The 26354-nt window shown below is 44.8% G+C and overlaps 1 pseudogene; it reads left to right on the top strand.

The window, feature by feature from the left end:
- Positions 1–4887: 4887 nt before the first annotated feature.
- LOC140185023 (uncharacterized) overlaps positions 4888–26354 on the top strand; it is a 101528-nt pseudogene continuing 80061 nt past the window's right edge.

Raw genomic sequence — 26354 nt, forward strand, 5'->3', positions numbered from 1 at the left:
TTCCAAAATATCCATTGAATATAAATTCAGGAAGGTAGGAGAAACAGTATTTAAGAAGTTTCTAATCTGTAAATTTCTTTAAAAAATGGGATCTAGGCAAGCTGTATTTGTTAGATAATTGTTCAAAGGACATGAAACAATTATCCAAAAATAGATCACAATATTGTACTATACCTTTAGTTTTCCAAGCCAGATATGCTTGGTCCATAATGGAGGGTTGAAAGAAAAAAATAGATATACTATGACTTGCAAGAATAAATTGATTCAACCCAAAAGATTTTCAAAATTGAAACCATATTCATAAAGTATATTTCACTATTAGGTTATCCATTTGTTTATACAATTTAGAAAGAGTAAAGGGAAGCAAAGTGCCTAAAATAGAACCCAATGGAAACCCTTGTAAAGAATTACATTCAAGATTTTTGACAGAAAATACTCTGCAGATGCTGGGGTCAAAGCAACACTCACAACGCGCTGGAGGAACTCAGCAGGTCGGGCAGCATCCGTGGAAACGAACAGTCAAGATTTACCCAATGTGGACTTGCAGTTACATCCAAGTCCCATAACCAAATTTTAAATATCGAATATTAATTGCCCAATAGTAAAATCTAAAATTCGGCAATGACAAACCCTGTTCCTTTTTAGATTTCTGTAAGTATCTTCTACCTAACCTAGGATTTTTATTCTGCCATATATATGAAGCAATTTTGGAATTAACATTATCAAAAAGGATTTCGGAATAAAAATTGGCACCGCTTGAAATAAATATAAAAATTTAGGTAAAATAACCATCTTAATAGCATTGATCCGACCGATCAATGACAGAGACATTGGTGGCCATTTAGTAAACAAAAGTTTATTCTGATCAATTAAAGGTAAGAAATTAGCCTTAAGTAAATCCTTATGCCTTTTTGTAATTTTAACCTCTAAATATGTAAAAAAAATCAGTATCCAATTTAAATGACAAACATCCATGAATTGGAACCTGCATATTTAGGGGAAATAGTTCACTCTTATTAAGGTTCAGTTTATAACCAGAAAAATTACTAAACTGAGCCAACAAAGATAAAATAGTAGGAACGGAATTCTCAGGATTAAATGTATAATAACAAATCGTTTGCATATAATAACTTGTGTATTTGATTCCCACGTGTAATACCAAAAATGTTTGGTGAGACTCAGATAGCAATTGCTTAAGGTTCAAGGGCAATATCAAATAATAATGGACCAAGAGTACATCCCTGCCTAGTACTCCGAGATAAGCAAAAAAAGGGAGATCTTTGAATGTTAGTACAAACGGAAGCTACAGGGGTATGATATATCAATTTAATCCAAGATATAAATATTGGACTAAAATGAAATTTCTCAAGCACAATAAATAGATATGGCCATTCAACTCTGTCAAAAGCTTTCTCAGCATCTAATGAAATAACACATTCTGGAGTACTAAGTGAAGGAGTATAAATAATATGCATTAACCTCCTAATATTAAAAGATGAATAATGGTTTTTAATAAATCCAGTTAGGTCCACAGAAATAATTTGAGGTAATACCTTCTCTAACCTAGTTGCTAATACTTCAGAAAAAATCTTAGAATCTACATTCAGGAGAGATTTCGGTCTGTATGATGCACAATCAGTAGGATCTTTATTCTTTTTAAGAATTAAAGAAACAGAAGCTCCATAAGATGATTGCGGTAATTTACCTAATCTGATTGCTTCTTTAAAAACTCTAGACAACAGAGGAGAAAGAATAGATGAAAATAACTTTAAAAATTCCACTGTAAAACCATCTGGACCAGGTGCTTTGCCGGAATTCATTGAGGAAATAACAGCTGTTATTTTTTCATCCGTAATATGAGTTTCTAATGTTAAACATTCTTTGGGTGATAATTTCGGAAAATTCAATTTCCTTAAAAAGTCCTGCATAGTGTTGGGATGGTGAGGAAATTCGGAATGGTATAAGGAGGTATAAAATTGCTGAAAAGATTTGTTTATCTCATCATGATTAACTGTCACGGTGTCATCATGTTTGTGAATCTTAATGATTTGATCTTTAACCGAAGCAGTTTTCAATTGATGAGCTAATAATTTACCCGATTTGTCACTGTGTATATAAAACTCATTTCTAGTTTTCATTAATTGATTTTCAATCAGGGATGTTAACAATAAGCTGTGTTCCATTTGAAGTTTGACTCTGTTTATAAAGCTCCTTACTAGGAGCAATAGAATACTCCTTATCAATTTCTTAAATTTTATCAACCAACAAAAGGGTTTCATTCTTAATACGTTTTTACAAACCAACAGAATCAGAAATAACCTGTGCACGGATAGATGGTTTAAAAGTCTCCCATCTTGTCCCGTTGGAGATTTCTTCTGTAATATTAGTGGAAAAGAAGACATCAATCTGCTCTTTCATAAACTTAACAAAATCCGGGTCTTGAAGCAAATTAGAATTAAATCGCCATTCTCTAATACCAGGAGAAGTATCCATTAACTTGCTGGGGCTTTGGCTTCTTATTTCAGCCATGGTTGTGTCCTGCTGCCTTTGGAGTGCTTCACTGGTGTGTATCTACCATGCAGCTCCCGAACTGCTCCCAGAAACTCCAGCCTTTGTTGCTCCACCGACATTCCTGCCAGCTTCCCCTTCCAGTCAAGTTTGGCCAGCTTCTCTGTCAAAGAAGCATGGAGAAGTTCAGTCCAGGAACAGGCCGTTTGTCCCGTCTAGACAGTGCTGAAAACAATTAAGCTGTCCAATGCAACGACCGGGACCACAGCCCTCCATACCCCAACCATCCAGGTACCAATCCAAACTTCCCTTAAATGGTGACATCGAGCTCACATGCACCATTTGTGCTGGCATCTCATTCCACACTCTCATAATCAATTCAGTGAAGAGGTTTTCCACGCAGTCCCGTTAAATCTTCAATAACTGGGGAAGCCACTTACCCATGACCTCTGGTTGTCGTCCTGCCCAACATCAGTGGAAAAAGCCTGCTTGCATTTACCCTATCTATACTCTCATAATTGTGTATCCTTCCAACAAATCCTCAAAGCAATGTATAGTTTCCTTGTTTATGCTTAGAGCCTTTTTTCGGTGTATAAGATGATGAGGGACATTAATTCTTTGGATAGCCAGACACTTTTCCCAGGGCTGAAATGGCTAACACGAGCGGCATAGATTTATGGTGCTTGGAAATAGATACCAAGGGGATGTCAGGGATAAGTTTTTTACACAGAGAGTGGTGGGTGCGTGGAATGCACTGCCAGCGGCGGTGGTGGAGGCAGATACAATAGGGTCTTTAACAGCCTCTCAGATAGGTACCTGGAGCTGAGAGAAATAGAGGGCGATGTGCTAGGGAAATTCCAGGCCGTTTCTAGAGTAAGTTGGCACAACATTGTCAGCTGAATGGCCTGGAGTATGCTATAGATTTCTAAGTTCTATGTTGAACAGCGAAATAACTTTGCCTATCCTACAATCCTCTGATAACTCCCCTGTCACTAAGTGTGATTTAATTATCTCTGCTAGGGCCCCGACAATTTCTGCACTTGCCTCCCATTGGGTCCAAGGGAGCACCTTGTCATGCCCTGGAGATTTATCCACCCTAATCTGCCTCAGGATAGCAAACATCTCCTCTTCTTTAATCTGTACAGAGTCCACGATGTTAATGCTGCTTTTCCACACTCCCATAGACCTTGTGTCCATCTCCTGAGTAAATAGAGATGAAAACAATATTTAAGATCTTCCCATCTGCTCTGGTTCCACATCTGGATTGCCATTCTGGTCTTCCAGAGGACCAACTTTGTACCTTGGAATCCTTTTGCTCTTAATATAACTCCAGAATCTCTGAGGATTATTCTTCATCTTTTCTGCGAGGGCAAACTCATGCCTTCTTTTAGCCATCCTGATTTATTTCTTATTTGTTCTCTTGCATTTCTTATACTCCACAGATTGGAGATGGCAGAAATGCCTTATTTTTTTTAAGAGACAGGAAGAGCATCAGAGAATTTGATGGTCATTCCAGATACCAGCATTGTGCCCAGTTAGAAGATGATTTCTCTCTCCAACTTGGGTTAAACTTCACTGTAACAGTGAGATGCCAGATCACACCTTGACAACTGAAGTGATCTCATCTGAAATGTTGTTCTTCACTTATTGATGGATTTTATATATCTTTTTTCAGGTTAAAAATGACAAGGAATTTATCTCCGGGAATCTCGAACACAACACGCCAGTTTTGCTGTCTCTGTGCATGTCTGTAAGAAGTGGAGGAAGGGATTCACTCGATCATCTGACTGACTGGCATGCCTGTCAGTCTACACAGGGGAGAGGCTGTTCAGCTTTTCAGACTGTGGGGATTCAAGGTCATCTCATGAAGATACATGAGCAAGTTCACACTGGGACAAGGCCGTTCACCTTGTCCTGTGGGTGAGAAGGGATTCAGTCGGTCTTCCCACCTGTGGACACACCAGTCAGTTCACACTGGGCAGAGGCTGGTCATCTGCTGAATTTGTGGGAAAGGATTCACTCGGTCATCTGACCTAATGGCTCACCAGCGATTTCACACCGGGGAGCGGCCGTTCACCTGCTCAGTCTGTGGGAAGGGATTCACTTGGTCATCTAAACTGAAGGTACATCAGCGCGTTCACACTGGGGAGAGGCCGTTCACCTGCTCAGACTGTGGGAAGGGATTCACTTTATCATCCCAACTGAAGGTACATCAGCGAGTTCACACTGGGGAGAGGCCATTCACCTGCTCAGTCTGTGGGAAGGGATTCACTCAGTCACCTCAACTGAAGGTACATCAGCGAGTTCACACTGGGGAGAGGCCATTCACCTGCTCAGTCTGTGGGAAGGGATTCACTCAGTCATCTCAACTGAAGGTACATCAGCGAGTTCACACTGGGGAGAGGCCGTTCACCTGCTCAGTCTGTGGGAAGGGATTCACTTTGTCATCTCAGCTACTGAGACACCAGTCAGTTCACACTGGGGAGAGGCCGTTCACCTGCTCAGAGTGTGGGAAAGGATTCACTCAGTCGTCCACTCTAATGGCACACTGGTCAGTTCACACTGGGGAGAGGCCGTTCACCTGCTCAGACTGTGGAAAAGGATTCATTAAGTCATCTCTACTGAAGGTACATCAGCGAGTTCACACTGGGGAGAGGCCATTCAACTGCTCAGACTGTGGGAAGGGATTCATTTTGTCATCTCAGCTGAAAGTACATCAGCGAGTTCACACTGGGGAGAGGCCATTCACCTGCTCAGACTGTGGGAAGGGATTCATTTCGTCAGCTCAAGTTAAGGTACATCAGCGAGTTCACACTGGGGAGAGACCGTTCACCTGCTCAGACTGTGGGAAGGGATTCATTTTGTCATCCCAACTGAAGGCACATCAGAGAGTTCACACCGAGGAGAGGCCGTTCACCTGCTCAGACTGTGGGAAGGGATTCACACATTTAGCTCGTCTACTGACACACCAGTCCGTTCACTCTGGGGAGAAGCCATTCACCTGCTCAGTCTGTGGGAAGGGATTCACTCAACCATCTCAACTGAAGGTACATCAGCGAGTTCACACCGGGGAGAGGCCCTTCACCTGCTCAGTCTGTGGGAAGGGATTCACTTTGTCATCTCAGCTACTGAGACACCAGTCAGTTCACACTGGGGAGAGGCCGTTCACCTGCTCCGAGTGTGGGAAAGGATTCACTCAGTCGTCCACTCTAATGGCACATTGGTCAGTTCACACTGGGGAGAGGCCGTTCACCTGCTCAGACTGTGGGAAAGGATTCATTAAGTCATCTCTACTGAAGATACATCAGCGAGTTCACACTGGGGAGAGGCCATTCACCTGCTCAGTCTGTGGGAAGGGATTCATTAAGTCATCTCTACTGAAGGTACATCAGCGAGTTCACACTGGGGAGAGGCCGTTCACCTGCTCAAAGTGTGGGAAAGGATTCACTCAGTCATCCCACCTACAAGCACACTGGTCAGTTCACAGTGGGGAGAGGCCGTTCACCTGCTTAGAGTGTGGGGAGGGATACATTCTATTATCTCAACTACAGAGACACCAGCGAGTTCACACCGGGTAGAGGCCGATTACCTGCTCAGAAGAGAGCAGGAAGAAATTCTCTCAGCCAAATCAACCAAATGTGCATCATTGATTTCACACTGGGAAGAGGCCATTCACCTGCTGTGAATGTGGTGAAGGATTCATTCAGTTATCTATCCTTATGACACACTACCAGATTCACACTGGGGAGAGGCCATTCACCTGCTCTGAATGTGGGAAGGGATTCGCTCAGTCATCTAACCTTATGTAACTCTCGCTTCGGCTAGCAGCTTAATGTAGGGGCTGATAGCCCCCCAGCCCGGCCAAACGTAAGAAATCTCAATTAACAAACAGTACACAATATGTGATTAAACAACTGAGCTTTAGAATTCGTACTTTGACTGTAGGGTTAGTGAAGTAAACAAAGAAAAAGAAAAAGGGGCCACTCTCTTCATTTGCATTTTCTCATCTCTCCCCAGCAAAAGACCACGAAAATTTCTCTTCCAGACTCACACAGAAGAACAACATTTCTGTCATTGAATAGCCCTGCATTCCAAAACCCTGTTATCTCTAGTCATAACCTAAACATTGCTGCTGGAGAGAAACCGTTACCTCAGCAGTGAAACATTGCAGAGAGGCCACTACATTAGCAGTGAAACCTTACGGCATGTTACACTTGTGACACACTACCGGGTTCACACTGGGGAGAAAGTTTCAATAAGCTGCGTGCTGGATATTTATCCATCCCCGTTGCAGAATGCAATTTCGACAGTGACTGTTGGTGCTGAACTCTGCAATTATTGCTGCTGGTCACCACACCCAGTTCTGTACCCTGGTCACTGGGCATGGGAGAAGTTTCTTCTGCTGCACATTCACGTTTAATGGGACTGGAGTTTAATATTCTGGATCTGAGACAATCAAATCAGTGTATTTTAAACTCTGTCTTCGTACTTAGTGAATTTATTTCATTTTAAAATCTTTTTTATTGTTCATTATTGAGATCAACAAAAAATACATTAATCAAGTCAACATGTCAATATGCACAATGAGGAATTAAATTACCAAATAACTGATTAACAAAGCTAAACAATATATCAACAACAATAAAAAAAGTGTTAAGAATATTTTTTTTTGAAAAAAGAAAGAAGGAAATTAAGAACCCCTACTAACTAAAACAGAAAAAAACCTTGCTAACAAAAAAATAAACAAAAAGAGAAAAGAAACCATTGGGAGCCTGACCGCGGAGCTGTACACCATACAAGCTTCCATAAAAGAAAAACATCAATCCGCCAACTCAAATCTATTGAAACAAGAATCAGAAGGAAACCATCTTAATTAACTCAAATCCGATGTAGCGGGCAAAAGAACCCCACCTTTTCTCAAAGTCAGATTGAGGATCAAAAGTTCTACTCCTGATTTTCTCCAAACTGAGACATAACATCAGCTGAGAGAACCATTGTATCAAAGTGGAAGCAGAGACATCTTTCCATTTTAATAAAATAGCCCTTCTGGCCAATAATGTAACAAATGCAATTACATGTTGGTCTGATATAGAAATACCATGAATATATTGAGGGATTATACCGAAAAAAATGTCAATTTATTAGGTTGTAATTTAATTTCTAAAGCTTTAGAAATTGTAGAGAAAATGGAAATTATTTATTTCATCATTAAGTGATCCTACTTTTTTTCTTTGGAGGAATAAAGGAGTCTATTCCTTCATGGATCTGTTCCAGGAAGGCCGATTGATGTGTTTTGAGAAATTAGTAACTAAATACTCTCTCGTATTCACATTTTTTTTTTGCAATATCTTTTGGTCAGACATTTCTTACAAGTATATTTAAGTAATTTTCCATATATACAGGATTCTGATCCGTTAGACATTTTAAAAATGAATCATTTTGTGAAAGTTTTATTGGCAAAATTAATAATTTACTGTTACAACAGTATAATTACCCTTCACTTAAGATTAAGCAAGATTAGGAAAGAGAACTTAACATGACCTTGCTAACGGAGAATTTTGAAGTTGGTTAACTCTTCTTCAATTTGTGCCAGTCGCTGTTTAATTCAATTTAAAATTGTACATTGTTACTATTTGACAAAGGAGAGACTGTCTAGAATGTTTTTTAATGTTGATAATCAGTGTGATAGATGTAAAACTGAGACAGCAATATTGACACATATGTTTTGGTCGTATTCTGTATTGAAACAGTTTTGGAAATCTTAGTGAATTTATACCACACCTAGTGTATAGTAGAGAGTCAACTCAGGCCGGCTGGACCCTGCCAGTGATTCAGCTCCACAAAAGTCCTTTTAAATCCTCCCCTGTTGTTCATCTCTCACTCTCCCTGTGGTGATGGGTTCCAAACAGTCACCGCTCTGTGGGTGAAGAGGTTTCCCTTGAATGTTCTGCAGACCGAAGAAGTCAAGCGGATTGCAGTTCTGTCTGAGATGTTCTTTGCCCCTCAAATCTCTGGGCTGAGGAAGAATGACATTGGGAGTTAACTTCCTCGTTCAGGGCTCATTCCCACATTATGGGTCATTTTTCCTGCTTCTAAAGGCTTATTAGAAAACACGTCCTCTAAAGATTGAAAGCAGAATGGGAAACCATTAGTTGGATGCTCTACAGACCAGGGTCAGAAACCAGAAGTGGGTCTGCACAGGGCAGAGTTTGGGGCTCTGGACGATGTTCTGTGATTTTTCTTTCACGTGTGTTATTTCTGTTCCTCCTTCTGTCCAAGTTAGTGTTAATCTCAGTGGGTTTGAGTGTAAATAGTCTTTTCTAAAGTAGTCATTTCAGTTCTTATTTATCTTTGTAAACCTTACTGATTGAAATGTGACCAAGATACTTTCATTAAAAAAAAGTCAATGTCGGTATTGGTGGAAGTGTTTATTGCTTTTGTTGTATTTGGTAACTATTGAGCTCTGTTTGGCAGGTTTTTTTGAGCCTTGAACTAAATTTTGTGACAAGTTTTCCTTATTTCACACTACTTCCTATTTTCTATGCCTGTTGATATTCCAGATACGTGAGTATCAAGTCCCAATGAAGGGTCTTGGCCCGTAATGTTGATTCCCATTCATAGATGCTGCCTGACATGCTGAGCTCCTCCAGCACTTTGTGTGTAGTTCTCTAGATTTCTAGCATCAGCAGGTCCACTTGTCTCCCAGATGCTTATATGTTTCTTGAAAGAACAAGCTAGCAGTGGGGTTGTGTGGCTCTGTTGGTAAAATATTAAATAAAATCATTAAAAACAGGTGGCATGGGGTTGGAAGGTGTAGAATCTGTGGATAGAATTACGGAACAGAAAATGTAAAAAAAAATCTGTGACAGGAAATGTATATTGACGTCCAAACATAGAACATAGAACACTAAAGCACATTACAGGCCCTTTGGCCCACAATGTTGTGCCGACCCTCAAACCCTGCCTCCCATAAACCCCCCCCACCTTAAGTTCCTCCATATACCTGTCTAGTAGTCTCTTAAACTTCACTAGTGTATCTGCCTCTACCACTGACTCAGGCAGTGCATTCCATGCACCAACCACTCTCTGAGTAAAAAACCTTCCTCTAATATCCCCCTTGAACTTCCCACCCCTTACCTTAAAGCCACGTCCTCTTGTATTGAGCAGTGGTGCCCTGGGGAAGAGGCACTGGCTATCCACTCTATCTATTCCTCTTATTATCTTGTACACCTCTATCATGTCTCCTCTCATCCTCCTTCTCTCCAAAGAGTAAAGCCCTAGCTCCCTTAATCTCTGATCACAATGCATACTCTCTAAACCAGGCAGCATCCTGGTAAATCTCCTCTGTACCCCTTTCCAATGCTTCCACATCCTTCCTATAGTGAGGTGACCAGAACTGGACACAATACTCCAAGTGTGGCCTAACCAGAGTTTTATAGAGCTGCATCATTACCTCGCGACTCTTAAACTCCATCCCTCAACTTATGAAAGCTAACACCCCATAAGCTTTCTTAACTACCCTATCCACCTGTGAGGCAACTTTCAGGGATCTGTGGACATGTACCCCGAGATCCCTCTGCTCCTCCACACTACCAAGTATCCTGCCATTTACTTTGTACTCTGCCTTGGAGCTTGTCCTTCCAAAGTGTACCACCTCACACTTCTCCGGGTTGAACTCCATCTGCCACTCCTCAGCCCACCTCTACATCCTATCAATGTCTCTCTGCAATCTTTGACAATCCTCTACACCAACCTTTGTGTCATCTGCAGACTTGCCAACCCACCCTTCTACCCCCACATCCAGGTCATTAATAAAAGTCACGAAAAGTAGAGGTCCCAGAACAGATCCTTGTGGGACACCACTAGTCACAATCCTCCAATCTGAATGTACTCCCTCCACCATGTCATTCTGCCTTATGTAGGCAAGCCAATTCTGAATCCCCCTGGCCAAACTTCCCTGGATCCCATGCCTTCTGACTTTCTGAATAAGCCTACCATGTGGAACCTTGTCAAATGCCTTACTAAAATCCATATAGATCACATCCACCGCACTACCCTCTTCTATATGCCTGGTCACCTCCTGATAGAACTCTATCAGGCTTGTTAGACACAATCTGCCCTTCACAAAGCCATGCTGACTGTCCCTGATCAGACCATGATTCTCTAAATGCACATAAATCCTATCTCTTAGAATCTTTTTCAACAGCTTTCCCACCAAGACGTAAGGCTCACTGGTCTATAATTACCCGGACTATCCCTACTACCTTTTTTGAACAAGGGGACAACATTCGCCTCCTTCCAATCCTTCAGTACCATTCCCCTGGACAACGAGGACATAAAGATCCTAGCCAGAGGCTCAGCAATCTCTTCCATCGCCTGGTGGAGCAGCCTGGGGAATATTCCATCGGGTGCCGGGGACTTATACGTCCTAATGTATTTTAAGAACTGCAACACCTCCTCTCCTTTAATATCAACATGCTCCAGAACATCAACCTCACTCATTTTGTCCTCACCATCGTCAAGTTCCCTCTCATTGGTAAATACCAAAGAGAAGTATTCATTGAGGACCTCACTCACTTCCACAGCCTCCAGGCTGTGTACTACCAAATGGTAGTAAGCATGTGGTCCACAAAGTACAATGGGAGACAGAAAATGCGTGCCAAAAGTGCAATGTTACAATAGTCATGGCGATTGTCATCCAAGTGAACAGGAGAATTAGTGTGTTGTTGTTCTCAAGAAGAGGAATTCCTAGAATGCCTGCAATATGCTTTTTTAGAGCAGCTTGTGGTTAAGCCCACTTGGGGATCAGCTATTCTGCTTTGTGTGTTTTAATGAACCGGAATTAATCAGGTCACTTAAATTCAAAGAACCCTTAGGAGCAAGTGATCTTAATGTGATCAAATTCACCCTGACATTAGAAAAGGAGAAGCTAAAGTCAGATATGGAATAAAGGGAATTAGAGAGGCATGATAGAAAAATTGGTCAAAATTGATTTCAAAAGAACATGGGCAGGGATGAAAACAGAGCAGTAATGGCTGGAAGTTCTGGAAGCAATTCGGAAGGCACAGGATATACACATCACTAAGAGGATGTAGTATTCTAAAGGTAAGGTGACAAAACCATGACTGATAAGAGAAACAAAAGACAACATAAAAACTAAAGAGAGGGCACAGAGCAAAAACTACTAGGAAGTTAGTGGGTTGGGAAGCTTTTAGAAACCAACAGAATGCAACTAAAATAACTAAGAAGGAAAAGGTGGAATTCATAGGTGAGCTAGCCAGTAATATTAAGAGGATACCAAATTTTTCTTCAGGTACATATAGTGTAAAAGAGAGGCGGAAGTGGGAAATGATGCTGGAGAGGTAGTAATGGGGTGGGGGTGCAAGGTGATGGCAGATAAACTGAATAAGTATTGTACATCACTCTTATCTGGCTTAGACGATAGACAATAGGTACGGGAGAAGCTTGCAAGAAGGACAGCCGGAGACCTTTTCTCCCAGTGCAGAAATGGCTAATATGAGAGGGCATCATTTTAAGGTGATTGGAGAGAAGTACAGGGGGACATCATATGTAAGAATTTTTGTTAAGCAGAGTGGTGCATGGAACACACTGCCGGGGTAGTGGTAGAGGCAGATACATTGGGGACATTAAAGGAATTTTTAGATAGGCACATGGATTTTAGAAAAGTAGAGGCCGATCTAGGAGGGAGTGTTTGGGCCGAACGACCTGTACTGTGCTGTAGTGTTCCATTAGGCTGTTTTAAGTTACTGACTTTCCAGAATCCATACTTCATTACCAGTGCCAGATTTTACTGCACATCCATCATTGCCCCAAAGAAAGTGACAGTGAATGAGTCCTGAACAACCGCACTTCTTCTGGTTAAGGATCTCCGCACTCCTGATGGGGACGGCGTTCCAGGACTCAGACCCAGCCTCCACAATGACAGAATGGCCATATCTTTTAAATTAAAATAAAGTGCTGGCAATACCTGGCACTTCAGTCAGCCTTCTGCAGAGAAACAGAGCAAATGTGTCAGGTTAATGGCTCTTCCTTCGAACTGATGAAAGATCACTGCCATAATTAAGAATCACATCACATCTGAATCATTAACTGCTTCTTTCTCTACAGAATGCTGCATTACCACAGAATCCCTTTCAGTATTTTATGCTTCTTTTTTCCCCAGATTTCCACCATTTTTTCTCCTTGGAGATGTAGTAAGTGGTACAAACCATAGGTTGGAGAATGTTGTTAAACGCTGGATGGAACTGCACAAATTTAGCCAAATACGGAATATTCATAATTATTTCCAGTATTTGGCTTAAGGCATACGGCAGAAAGGCCGTGGGATGTCTGAAAGAAGTTCGTAGTCACTGGAGTGTACCCCCATTCTCCCCTGATTATCGCCGATTTCTTAATGGAACCAGTTCTAGTCAATAAGCTTTCGTTACCAATGAAGTCCAGCCAGATGGTTAGATTAATTTATGTGGAAATAATCCATTGCCACATGCCAGCTCACACTTAAACATTGTCCGAGTTGCAACCCTACCCCCTCCCTTTCGTCCGACTCTCCCGCATCGCTCTCCCCCACCAACTCAACCACCCATCGTCCCTCACTCCCCCATTTACAACCCTCCCCTTCGTCCCACTCCCGCGCCATCGCTTCCATCCGACGTTCCGATCCACACTGCTCCCGTTTCCGGAGGCCCCCTCCCCAGTCACCTGCCCCGGCACAAACTTCGCTTCTCCGGCGACAATGACCCAGATCGAGTTACGTTCCCCCAACTCCGACACCTACCGGTACGTCATTACGCTGCACTGACGTAAGACGCCAGAGCCCGGGGAGGAGGGGCGGAACAGCCCGACAGGAATTCTAAGCGGAGAGGAGGAGGAGTCACACAAACAAGCTCCGCCTCTCTCATTGGGTTGGTGCAATATCAGCTATTTTACATTATCAGCCAGATTCCGAAAGAGGTTTCTCTACAGGGGAGAAAAAGACAACATATGCCAAAGACTGAGAGAAATTGCACCAAATCTGCTTCAACAGTTCAAGAGAAGTAGGATAAGCAGGCGTTGTGTAGACAGTCGGTCTAACTTAACAGAGGGAAGACTAGCAGGATCCGAATGGGTCCAGTGTTTTCAGCTAGCGTTTCTCGGCCTTTCGGCTAAAATCGAGTGCTGTGTCTTTGGGAACTTGGTGCAGCCACCGCGAAGGCCCGGTGGGGAAGGACCACCGTTTAACGTTCATCACCCGTAGGAGGGGGAGAGGTTGGGTGGGGAGGAGACCTACCTTCATCAGCGGTGTGGGGAGATAATCAACATGGTGCCCAAGGAGTGGGTGGAATTGTTAATTTGGGAAAGTATTAGAGCCATTGCCTGCCTTTATTGTTGAAAATTTTGATTGTTAATAAGTCTTAACACTTGACCAAGAGTTGAGAGTAAACGCATGATTTACTGTAAACATCTTTCATTTGTAAATGAACAGAGTCAACGCAAAATTTTATTGTTAATAACTGTATTGAATAAGGACTCAGAGTCAACGAATGGTTTTCTTTTTCTGTATGTAATTATTTTTATTTTGTAATATTTCTGAATAAAGTATTTTTGGAAAAAAAAATGTCTTTGGGAACTCGCGGCGGCTTGTGATTGAATCAATTCCGGCAACGACCGCGATGTGGAGGATGGCCGCGGAGATCAGCGCATCGGCGCAAGAACCGGAAATCCCGAACACTGTCAGAGTGATAGTGCGAGACCGGAACGGGGGCATCCGGTACTCCAGGGAGACCTTCACCCGGAAGGTCCTGATGGACTGCTGTGGATTTACCCCCGGGGACCTTTACTGCCTACAGGACTTCCCCGGCTTCTTCGATGTCACCTTCCGGCACGCCGCGGGATGGCAGAGGCTGCTCCAGCAATTTCGAGAGAAGGGCAGCGAGGAGCCGCTTTCGCTACTGAAAGCACAGCCCCTCTTTGACGTCACTGCCACCCAGCAGGAAAAATAAAAATAAATAAACGAATTAATTAAAATAAATAATTAAAAAATTAAAGATATCCTTTCTTATCAATGCAAACACGAGCAAATCTGCAGAATCTGGAAATTCCAGCAACACACACAAAAATGCTGGTGAACGCAGCAGGTCAGGCGGCACCTCTAGGAAGAGGTACAGTCGACGTTTCGGGCCGAAACCCTTCGTCAGGATTAACTGAAGGAAGAGCTAGTAAGAGATCTGAAAGTGGGAGGAGGAGATCCGAAGTGATAGGAGAAGACAGGACGGGGAGGGATGGTTGATTGCCAAAAGGGATATGAGAGGATCATGGGACAGGAGGCCCAAGGAGAAGGAAAAGGGGAGGGGGAACCCAGAGGATGCGGAAGCGGTATATTGAGAGGGACAGAGGGAGAAAAAGGAGAGAGAGAAAAAGAATGTGTGTATATAAATAAATAACGGATGGGGTACGAGAGTGGGGCATTAGCGGAAGTTTGAGAAGTCAATGTTCATGCCATCAGGTTGGAGGCTACCTAGACGGAATATAAGGTGTTGTTCCTCCAACCTGAGTGTGGCTTCACCTTGACAGTAGAGGAGGCCATGGATAGACATATTAGAATGGGAATGGGACATGAAATTAAAATGTGTGGCCACTGGGAGATCCTGTTTCTCTGGCGGACAGAGCGTGGGTGTTCAGCGAAACGATCTCCCAGTCTGAGTCGGGTCTCGCCAATATATAGAAGGCTGCATCGGGAGTACTGGAAGCAGTATATCACCCCAGCCGACTCACAGCTGAAAGGAATGTCTGGGGGCCAGAAGTATCCCAAGAAGTTTCTGAACCTGAAAAAGTAGATGACGGGGTAAGGAGATCTCACAGAATCAGGAGACCACTCGATAGGCTGGCCTATGTAGCACCGGGGGAAGAGACTGTGGCACCTGTCGCCTTGGTGAGCTGTGTCACTGCCGTTTACACCTGGATTGGACTTTGTGCTTTGTATGAAGGGGTGGAAAATTATCACAATGAGGACATGTTTAATCTTGGTGCGGGGGTGGGGGGAGAGTGAAATGATCTTTCTGCAGGAGCAGTGTCTGGGTGATGGTAAGAGATAACGGGTGTTTTGGAAAGTGAGCCGTCCGATGACGGGAGTGTGTTTCGTGCCGTGTGCCTGACACCAGAGTGACATCTTCATTCGGCGGGAGATGAAGAGAGAAGACGCCGGACCGGAGTCATGATCCGACAAAGGCCGGGGAGATCGAAGGAGGATCAGCGAAGGGGAAACCGTGAGCTCCAACTTGTCCACATTAGACTGTTTCATTAAAATGGGCCCCTTTTGTTTTTTTTTTTTTGCTTTTTTCTTTACTAACCCTTCAGTCAAATTCATAGTTATAAAGCTAAATCCTTTAATTGGGTATGCTGTCCAGTCTGCTATTTCGTGGTATTGATTTGTATCAGGGAAACAAATCACGCAGCATCCACCCAAACAGGGGGTCTCGAGTGAGCTCACACCTCAGTCTCACACGTTTGGTGGGGCCAGAGATGGTCCTACCCAGACTTAGGTAGCCGAACAGAACCTGGGTGTTTCACCGTCATCTCCCTGTTGCAGCGAGCTCACTCCCACCGGGATGATGGTGGTGACATTCTGAGAGTCACATTTTTTTTGGATTACTCTACTGCCTTCGGTACAATCCAACCACATCTTCTGAGCAAGAAGCGGCAAAGGATGGGCGTCGACAAACCCACGATCTCCTGGATTACTGCCTACCTGACAGACAGACCCCAGTTTGTGCTGCTGCATAGTTCTCTGCCTGAGGTAGAGGCGAGTGATACTGGAGCCCCACAAGGGACTGTCCTGTATCCGTTTCTGTTCACACTGTGCACCTCAGAATTTCAGTGCGACTCTGAGTCTTGGCTACTTGCAGAAGTTCTCTGATGACTCAGCGGTGCTTCAGAGATGGGCAGGGGTCGGAGTACAGAGTGCTGGTGGATCATTACAGAAAATCTTTCCGAACCAATGCAATAAGCATATAAAACAGTTCATCTTTGTGCGACAGGAGAACTCACATCATAGTTCAATAGTCTCTGCAGTATTATTTCATATATTATCATTGTGTATATTAGTATTCTCTATTTTTAATAGAGTCTGCACACTGCTAAGTGTGTTTTTAAATGTTGCTACTGTAACGAAAGCATTCGCCACTCGGAATCAATAAAATTATCAATATTATTATCATTATCATTATTATTCTCCAGTCCGTCATCTCTTCCACCAATCAACTTCCCAGCTCTTTACTTCACCCCGCCCCCTCTCCCGGTTTCACCAATCACCTCCCATTCTGACTCCCTCCCTTCCTTTCCAGTCCTGAAGAAGGGTGTCGGTGTGAAACGCCGACTGTTCACCCCTCTCCACGTTGCTGCCGCCCCCCTGAGATCCTCCAGCATTTTCCGTGTGTTGCTTTGCATTTCCGCATCTGCAGATTTTTTTTCCTTCCAGTTTGATCAAATGCGCATGCGCTGAGGTCGAAGGTAACCCTAAATGTCGCGCATGCGCACAGTAGACGAGAGCCTCCGAAGGATCGGCTGCTGGTAGGAGGGGGCTCTGGGCGGGATTTAATCACCGGCGTTTGAACCGCGATTGAAGGATAATTACTGAGAGCTCCGGCCACACTGGTACTGCACCCTAGTACAGTCCCGGTCTTTTCCCTCTCTGTCAGCCCCACGATCCGTACCCAAGCCACAGGGAACTTTAGGCCGGCGCTGCCGCCATTTTCGGCGCATGCGCATCGCTGGATCCTCAGGTGGTGGCAGATAGGTTTCTAGTTCGTGGTGCCTTCTGGGTAAGGAGGCAGCCATGGGCAAGACGACCAGCGTTGTCCCCGGACAATGGAAGGAAATTGGATCGGAAGTAACTGCCAAACACTGCCGAGCTCCAGCTATGTAAATCCGAGGATTAGGAACTTGGAAGGAAAATATAGTTAACCATATAGCCACATATAACCGTATAACAATTACAGCACGAAAACAGGCCATCTCGGCCCTTCTAGTCCGTGCCAAACTCTTACTCTCTCCTAGTCCCGCGACCTGCACTCAGCCCATAACCCCCCATTCCTTTCCCGTCCATATATCTATCCAGTTTAACTTTAAACTTTAGTTCCTAGTTAATCTCGGATGAAGAGTGTACCTTCCAGTCAGTAAAATTGTCAGTTCGTGCTGTGTGGGACAAAAATCGTTCTGGCAGCTTTTGTTACATGAAACAGCTTTGTCCTCGATGACAAGTGACTGTGGCTTTCACACGACAAGAGAGCCACACTCCAATGAGAATAACTAATACCCTCCCCTTCATATTCATTGGCATCGCCATCGATGTCAATCAGCTGGGGTAAGGGATCTGTGGAAGTAGAAAATCTCGAAGATCAGGCATAGAAACATAGAAAGATAGATAATAGGTGCAGGAGTAGGCCATTCGGCCCTTCGAGCCTGCATCACCATTCAGTATGTTCATGGCTGATCATCCAACTCAGAACCCTGTACCTGCCTTCTCTCCATACCCCCTGATCCCTTTAGCCACAAGGGCCATATCTAACTCCCTCTTAAATATAGCCAATGAACTGGCCTCAACTGTTTCCTGTGGCAGAGAATTCCACAGATTCACCACTCTCTGTGTGAAGAAGTTTTTCCTCATCTCGGTCCTAAAAGGCTTCCCCTTTATCCTCAAACTGTGACCCCTCGTTCTGGACTTCCCCAACATCGGGAGCAATCTTCCTGCATCTAGCCTGTCCAATCCCTTTAGGATTTTATACGTTTCAATAAGATCCTCGCTCAATCTTCTAAATTCCAATGAGTATAAGCCTAGTTGATCCAGTCTTTCATCCCAGGAATCAATCTGGTGAACCTTCTTTGTACTCCCTCTATGGCAAGGATGTCTTTCCTCAGATTAGGGGACCATAACTGCACACAGTACTCCAGGTGTGGTCCATGTAGTAACAAGTTCTCTTTGTAGTGTTGAGGAACGTGACCGGAACTTGAAATAAAACCAAAGGACAGAGGCAATTTGATCCAAGTCACAGGCTGAGTGAAGGCAGAAATAGCCCATTCTCATACAGTCAGAGAAATTGATGGTCAGACGGGATGCCTGATCCATGCCTTATTAGAAGATGAGGAGTTCATATATAGACATAAAAACCTACAGTACATTACAGGCCCTTCAGCCCACAATGTTGTGCTGACCATGTAACTGACTCTAGAAAATGCCTGGAGTTTCACTGCCACACAGCTCTCTATTTTTCTCAGCCCCCTGGAAAGACCCTATTTTACCTGCCTCTACCACTGTCACTGGCAGTGCGTTCCACGCACCGGCTGCTCTCTGTGTGAAAAACTGACCTCTGACATCCTCCTTGTACCTACTTCCAGGGGAGGGAACGTCGACTCAGACCATGAGAGGCCTGTGTTGGGCATTTTCATGCCTTACAAGGTGCAGGTTGTGAGTCTGTGTGGGGCGCCACTCCTCGCACAGACACTAGAGAAATATGTGGTTATGTGCCTTGCTCAAGGACACAAACACGCTGCCACAGCTGAGGCTCGAACGAGCGACCTTCAGATCACCAGACGAAGGTACTTCCAACCACCTTAAAACTCTGCCTCCTCGTGTTAGCCAATTCAGCCCTGGAAAAAGCCTGTGACTATACTCATGATCAGTCCCTCTCATCACCTTATACACATCTATCAGGTCATCTCTCATCCTCCATCACTCCAAAGTTCACTTAACCTATTCTTGTAAGGCATGTTCTCCAATCCAAGCAACATCCTTGTAATTCTCCTCTGCCCTCTTTCTAGAGTATCCACATATTTCCTGTTGTGAGGTGACTAGCAATGAACACAGTACTAAAAGTTGTGTCTAACTAAGGATTTGTTTACAGTGGCATGCAAAAGTTTGGGCACCCTGGTCAAAATTTCTGTTACTGTGAATAGCTAAATGAGGAAAAGATGACCTGATTTCCAAAAGGCATAAAGTTAAAGATGACACATTTGTTTAATATTTTAAGCAAGATTACTTTTTTATTTCCATCTTTTACAGTTTCAAAATAACAAAAAAGGAAAAGGGCCCGAAGCAAAAGTTTGGGCACCCTGCATGACAGTACTTAGTAACACCCCCTTTGGCAAGTATCACAGCTTGTAAGCACTTTTTGTAGCTAGCTAAGAGTCTCTGAATTCTTGCTTGGGGGACTTTTGCCCATTCTTCCTTACAAAAGGCTTCTAGTTCTGTCAGATTATTGGGCCGTCTTGCATGCGCTGCTGTTTTGAGGTCCATCTACAGATTTTCGATGATGTTTAGTCCAGGGGGCTGTGAGGGCCATGGGAAAACCTTCAGCTTGTGCCTCTTGAGGTAGTCCACTGTGGATTTTGAGGTGTGTTTAGGATCATTAACCTGTTGTCGACGCCACCCTCTTTTCATCTTCATCTTTTCTACAGATGGTGTGATGTTTGCTGGTATTTAATGGAATTCATTCTTCCCTCTACCAGTGGAATGTTCCCCGTGCCACTGGCTGCAACACAAACCCAAAGCATGATCGATCCACCCCTGTGCACAACGGGTGAGGTGTTCTTTTCATGTAATTCTGCACCCTTTTTTCTCCAAATATATCTTTGCTCATTGCGGCCAAAAAGTTCTATTCTAACTTCATCAGTCCACAGGACTTGTTTCCAAACTGCTTCAGGCTTATTTAGGTGATCCTTTGCAAAGTTCTGATGCTAAATTTTGGCCACAATGAGCAAAGTTATGTTCGGAGAAAAGAGGGTGCAGAAGAGGAGGGGTCCCAGGAGAGATCGCTGTGGAACACCACTGGTCACCGTCCTCCATGCAGAATACAAACCACCTACAACCACCCTTTGCCACTGTGGGCAAGCCAGTTCTGGATCCACAAAGCCGGTCTCCTTGGGTCCCATGCCTCGTTACTTTCTCAGTGAGCCTCGCATGGGGAACCTTATCTAACGTCTTACTGAAAGCCTTGTACAGTATATCCAATGCTCTACCTTCAGCAATGTGTGTTGTTATATCCCCAAAGAATTCAATCAGGTTCGTAAGGCATGACCTGCCCTTGATGAAGCCAAGCTGACTACCCCTCAGGTTATGTCTCTCCAATTGCTCATAACTCCTGCCTCTTAGGGGCTTCTCCAACAACTTGCGCTCCACTGAAGTAAGACCCACTGGTGTCTCATTTCCTGGGTTACCTCTACACCGTTTCTCGAACAAGGGAACAATGTCTTCCAATCCTCTGGTATTTCTCCTGTCCTGACTGATGATACAAAGATCATCGCCAGAGGCTCAGCAGTCTCCACTCTCACTTCCCACAGTAGCCTGGAGTATATCTCAATTGCACCCCTCCAAGTTGAGTTGAATTTGGTAAAATTGTGAGGCCAGAGCTCACATTGAGAGGAGATCATATAGAGCCATGTAAAATTATGAAAGGAATAGATAAGATAGAGGCAAGGAAATTGTTTCCACTGGTAGGGTGAGACTAGAAGTAGAGGATATTACCTCAAGATTCGGGGCATTTTGGAATGGAGATTGCGAGGAACTGCTGTCCCCGGAGGGTGGTGAATCTGTGGATTTGTCTGTCCAATGAAGCAGTGGAGTCTACCGGTCAATGTATTTCAGACAAGTTTTGACAGGTTTTTGCAAAATAGGGGTATTAAGGCTTCTGGGGAAAAGGCAGGTAGGTGGAGGTGAGTCCATGGCCAGATCAGCCATGATCTTATTCAATGGCAGATCAGGCTCAAAGGGCCAGATGGCCGACTCCTGCTCCTATTTCTTATGTTCTCACCACAGACTGAAATCTCTCCTGAAATATTGTCCTTCACCCATTGATGTCTTTTGCAAATATTTTTACAGGTTTGAAATGGCAGAACACTTGTGTACGGGAATCTCAAACACAACAACACATCAGTTTCGCTGTGCCTGTCCGGATATTTAAGCAGCGACCAAATATTTTCTTTGCAACAACAACACATCTGTTTTCGATTTTGGAGATGAAGAAGTATCTCATCCCAGCTGGAAATGTATTTTGTGTCTGAAGTCAAGTTTTCTGTTGTAACTCAGTGAAATCCACTTGCAGCAGGGAGCTGAGAACACACCAGCATTTGTTCACTAGAGATCAGTTCTTCTGCTGCATTGATTGTACAAGGGATTCAAACGTCTGACTTTTGCCAGAGAATTGATGGCAGTGAGATATCATTCTCTTTCTCTCAGTGTGGGAAGAGATTCACTCACAGGCTACCCGCAGACACGCCAGTGAATTCACAGTGGGGAGAGGCCATTCACCCGCTCTGTGTGAGGGAGGGGAACTAATCAGTCATCCAGTCTGAAGATACATCAGCAAGTTCACACCACAGTGAGATGCTCCACCTGTTCTGACTGGGAAGCAATTCATTCTGTCATTTACGCTACAGATATATCCAAAAATTCACCAGTGAGAGGACATTGACCTGCTCGGACAGTGGAAAGGCATTCACACACTCAACCACAACACAGTGACACCAGCGAGTTCACACCGGGGAGAAGCCATTCACCTGCTCTGAATGTGGGAAAGGGTTCACTCAGTCATCTCAACTGAATGAACACCAGCTCGTTCACACTGAGAAAATGCCGATCACCTGCTCAGACTGTGGGAAGCGATTCACTCACTCGGGCACGCTGAAGAGACACCAAGGAGTTCACACTGGGGAGAGACCACTCACCTGCTCTGAATGTGGGAAGGAATTCACTCAGTCATCCCCCCTTGTGAAGCACTGCCGAATTCACACTGGGGAGAAGCCATTCACCTGCTCTATGTGCGGGAATGGATTCGCACATTCATCCACCCTTGTGACACACTCCAGAATTCACACTGGGGAGAGGCCATTCACCTGCTCTGAATGTGGGAAGCAGTTCACCCGTTCAGCTCAACTGATAGAACATCAGCGAATTCACACTGGGGAGAGGCCATTCACATGCTCTGAATGTGGGAAGGGATTCATTCAGTCATCTCAACTGAAGGTACATCAGCGAATTCACACTGGGGAGAAACCGTTCATCTGCTCTGAATGTGGGAAGGGATTCAGTCGGTCATCCAACCTTGTGAAGCACTACCAAGTTCACACTGGGGAGAAACCGTTCACTTGCTCTGAATGCGGGAAGGGATTTGCTGAGTTACCTGATCTCAAGAAACATCATCGAGTTCACACTGGTGAGAGGCCGTTCACATGCTCTGAGTGTGGGAAGGGATTCACTCAGTCATCCGCCCTTGTGACACACTACCGAATTCACACTGGGGAGAAGCCGTTCACCTGCTCAGATTGTGGGAAGGAATTCACGCGGTCATTTGACTTAAAAGTACATCAGCGAGTTCACACCGGGGAGAAACCGTTCACCTGCTCAGATTGTGGGAAGGGATTTGCTCGGTCATCTCAACTGAAGGTACATCAGCGAACTCACACTGGGGAGAGGCCATTCAACAGCTCTGAATGTGGAGGGAATTCACCCAGTTATCCAGCCTTGTGAGGCACTGCTGAATTTACACGAAGGAGAGATGGTTCACTTGTTCAGATTGTGGGAGGAGATTCACTCAGTTATCTGACTTTAAAGTACATGAGCAAATTCACACTGGGGAAGGCCACTCACCTGCTCTGAATGTGGGAAACGATTCACTCAGACATCTCAATTGAATGCACATCAGTGAGTTCACACTGGGGAGAAGCCGTTCATTTGTTCTGACTGTGGGAATGAATTCACACATTCATCTCACCTACCGACAGATCAGACTGTTTTCAGCAGTGAGAGGACATTGACCTGCTCAGACTGAGGGAAGGCATTCACACACTTACCCACACTGCAGAGGCAGTGGTGGGTTCACACTGTGGTGAGGGTGGTCACCAGTTCTGAATGTGGGATGGGTTTCAATCTGTCATTCATCCTTGTGTCACCCTGCCGGGCTTTGACCCATCATTAATCGGAGAAATCAGAAGCTTGAGAGGACGGAATTCCCTCAGGTTCGCCGATCGAGTAATAAAGGCAATGGTTTAGGGCAGGTTATTTTTGAGCTTTCACCAGTGGCCAATCAAGATTCAGGATTGATTATCAAGAAGATCTTAAAGTTGGGCAGGAGCAAGTGGAGCGGCCAATGTTGGAGTGGGCAGAGTCGGAGCGGAGACTTTGAGGCTTTACCTCTTTGATGTTTCGGTCAGGAGAACATTCTGTCAGAGAAGACAAAATTATGCCAGAAGTAGAATTTTTTGCCCCCTTCTTTACATTTGCTCAGTTAGAGCAGTAGAGATGCCAGGCAGGATAGCGGGAAGCTCCTCTTGCGGGATGTGGGAAGGCAGGAGACTCTCCTGTGTCCCTGATAACTACACCTGTGAGAAGGGCATCCAGCTGCAGCTCCGAACAGCCCATGTTAAGGTAGAACTGGATGAACTCCAGATCATTCGGGAGGCTGAATAGGTGATAGGCAGGACATATAGATAGGTTGATGCACCCAACCCCGAACGGGTGCCCTGAAGGTCGGCGACGCCGAGAGGAGACTGATGGTGGAAGAAGGACGACTGAGTGAGCTCCACCTTCTGTGCGCAGACTGTTACTAAGACTTGGGCCCCTTTTCTTTTATGTTTTGTTTCTCTACTAACCATATCGTCAAAGTAAGGGTTATAAAGCTTAATCGTTCAAGTGCATATTGTGTACTGTTTGTTATTTCAGGGTACTGATTTGTAACAGGACACATCGCGCAGCATCCACCCAAACGAGATTTCTTCAGTTTGGCCGGGCAGGGGGTTATCACCCGCTAGATTAAGCTGCCAGGCAAAGCAAAGGTTACAATTGTGGGGGCTATGTTCGGGAATGATTCCTTTGGATGCTGTGTTATTACCCTGAGCAATGAACCAGTGGGGCAGATATTTCTACTCCGGATGAATTGTTAATTCCACTGTTAAGTTCTGTTGAAGTTGCGATTGTGAGCGGAGACTTGATAAAATGGTGAGCGCAGCTGTCGTTTTCATGCAGACCAGCGCTGAGGGAGCTGGAGGTGGAAATTTCAAAGATCTCATGAAAACGACAGCTGCGCTCACCATTTTCTCAAGCCTCTGCTCATAATCGCAACTTCAACAGAATTTAACAGTGGAATTAACAATTCATCTGGAATTCTACAATTTCTGAGAAGTGAGGGGAAAAAGAGGTCGGATTTGGAAGGTCTAATTAGTCCACGTCCCCTGGTGAAGAATGAGAATTCTGAGGTAGTAGCCGCCCTTACTTCTCGCGAATAAATGGAAAATTCAGATTCCAAGTCCCAGCTATGGCAGCTCCACCTATTCTCTGGAATAACACCCACACCTAAAGGGGAGGAGGAGTATGAGACGTGGGTGGAACGGACCTCTCAGTTGTTCGATGAGTGGCAGTGCTCGGATGATGAAAAGCGACAGAGATTGGTTGAAAGTTTGAATGGGCGGGCTGCTGACGAGAGAGCTGTCAGGTTAAATCATTCCATAGAGACAGCTGTCAATTATCTGCAATCACTGGGCAATGCTTTTCGTCTGAATAGAAGCCCAATGGAGCTCCTGGTGGGGTTTCAAAGTATGCGTCAGGAGCAGGGGGAGAAGGTTTCTGCTTTTATTTTATGGCTACGGGGGCAGCTAAATTGCTTGCGGCACAGAGGGGTCATTCAGGCGGCTGAGCTGGGACGGATATATAGCCAGGGGTGCCCTGTCACATGATCTGATTGTGTGGGGTCTGTGGCAGTCTCGTAAGACGGGCCCCCTCCATCTTTTTTTGAGCTGATCGGAGAGGTACAGGACAAGGAGAACGCGGCGGACGCGTCAGAGGACTCAGTCAGCAGGGTACAGTCCTCGGTAGTGTCCCCTGCAGTGAAGTGACCACAGATAGACTACCCCGCGGAGCAGTAGAGGAGATAGTGGCAGAGTTGAGAACGGAGATACGTTGGCTGTTATCAGCAGGTGTGCCCCCCCCCCACGCCCATATGATGGAGCTGCTGGGCTGGGTGCAGATTCCCCAAGGGGACGATCAATGCGGAGGGCTGCTGGCAGCAGGTGTCAGGCCAGAAGGAGAATGAACCCCCGGGTACCTCTGCAGGGAGAGTCGTTGGGGAAACCTAGAGGAGACCCAGTGAGGGAACGGCCTGGTGTCTCTTGGGGAATACGTTCCCAGCAATGTACCAAGGAACTCCCGAAAATGAAGGCTTAGTGGGACCAGATAGGGAGTATTTACGCTAAAGCCATATTCGACACTGGATCACAGGTCACCTTACTGTTCCGTTCGTTTTACAATCGGTATCTGAAGCATTTACCCTTGACACCATTCAATGCACTGGAGATCTGAGTTATCATTGCTGGTGATTATCCATACGACGGTTATTTGTCAGTGAAACTGGAGTTCTCGGAGGCCAACGTGGGAGTGTCTGACGTTCTTGATACAGTGGTGCTAGTTTGTCCGGACCCTGTTGAGACGGGCGGTGTCTCAAGAATAGGAAAACAGATTATTATCTGAATGGTGGCCGATTAGGAAAAGGGGAGGTGCAACGAGACGTGGGTGTCATTATACACCAGTCATTGAAAGTGGGCATGCAGGTACAGCAGGCAGTGAAAAAGGCGAATGGTATGCTGGCATTCCTAGCAAGAGGATTCGAGTACAGGAGCAAGGAGGTACTACTGCAGTTGTACAAGGCCTTGGTGAGACCACACCTGGAGTATTGTGTGCAGTTTTGGTCCCCTAATCTGAAGAAAGACATTCTTGCCATAGAGGGAGGACAAAGAAGGTTCACCAGATTGATTCCTGGGATGGCAGGACTTTCATATGATGAAAGACTGGATCGACTAGGCTTATAGTC

Source organism: Mobula birostris, chromosome 20 (genome assembly GCF_030028105.1).
Source record: "Mobula birostris isolate sMobBir1 chromosome 20, sMobBir1.hap1, whole genome shotgun sequence".
In the NCBI taxonomy this organism is placed as follows: Eukaryota; Metazoa; Chordata; class Chondrichthyes; order Myliobatiformes; family Myliobatidae; genus Mobula; species Mobula birostris.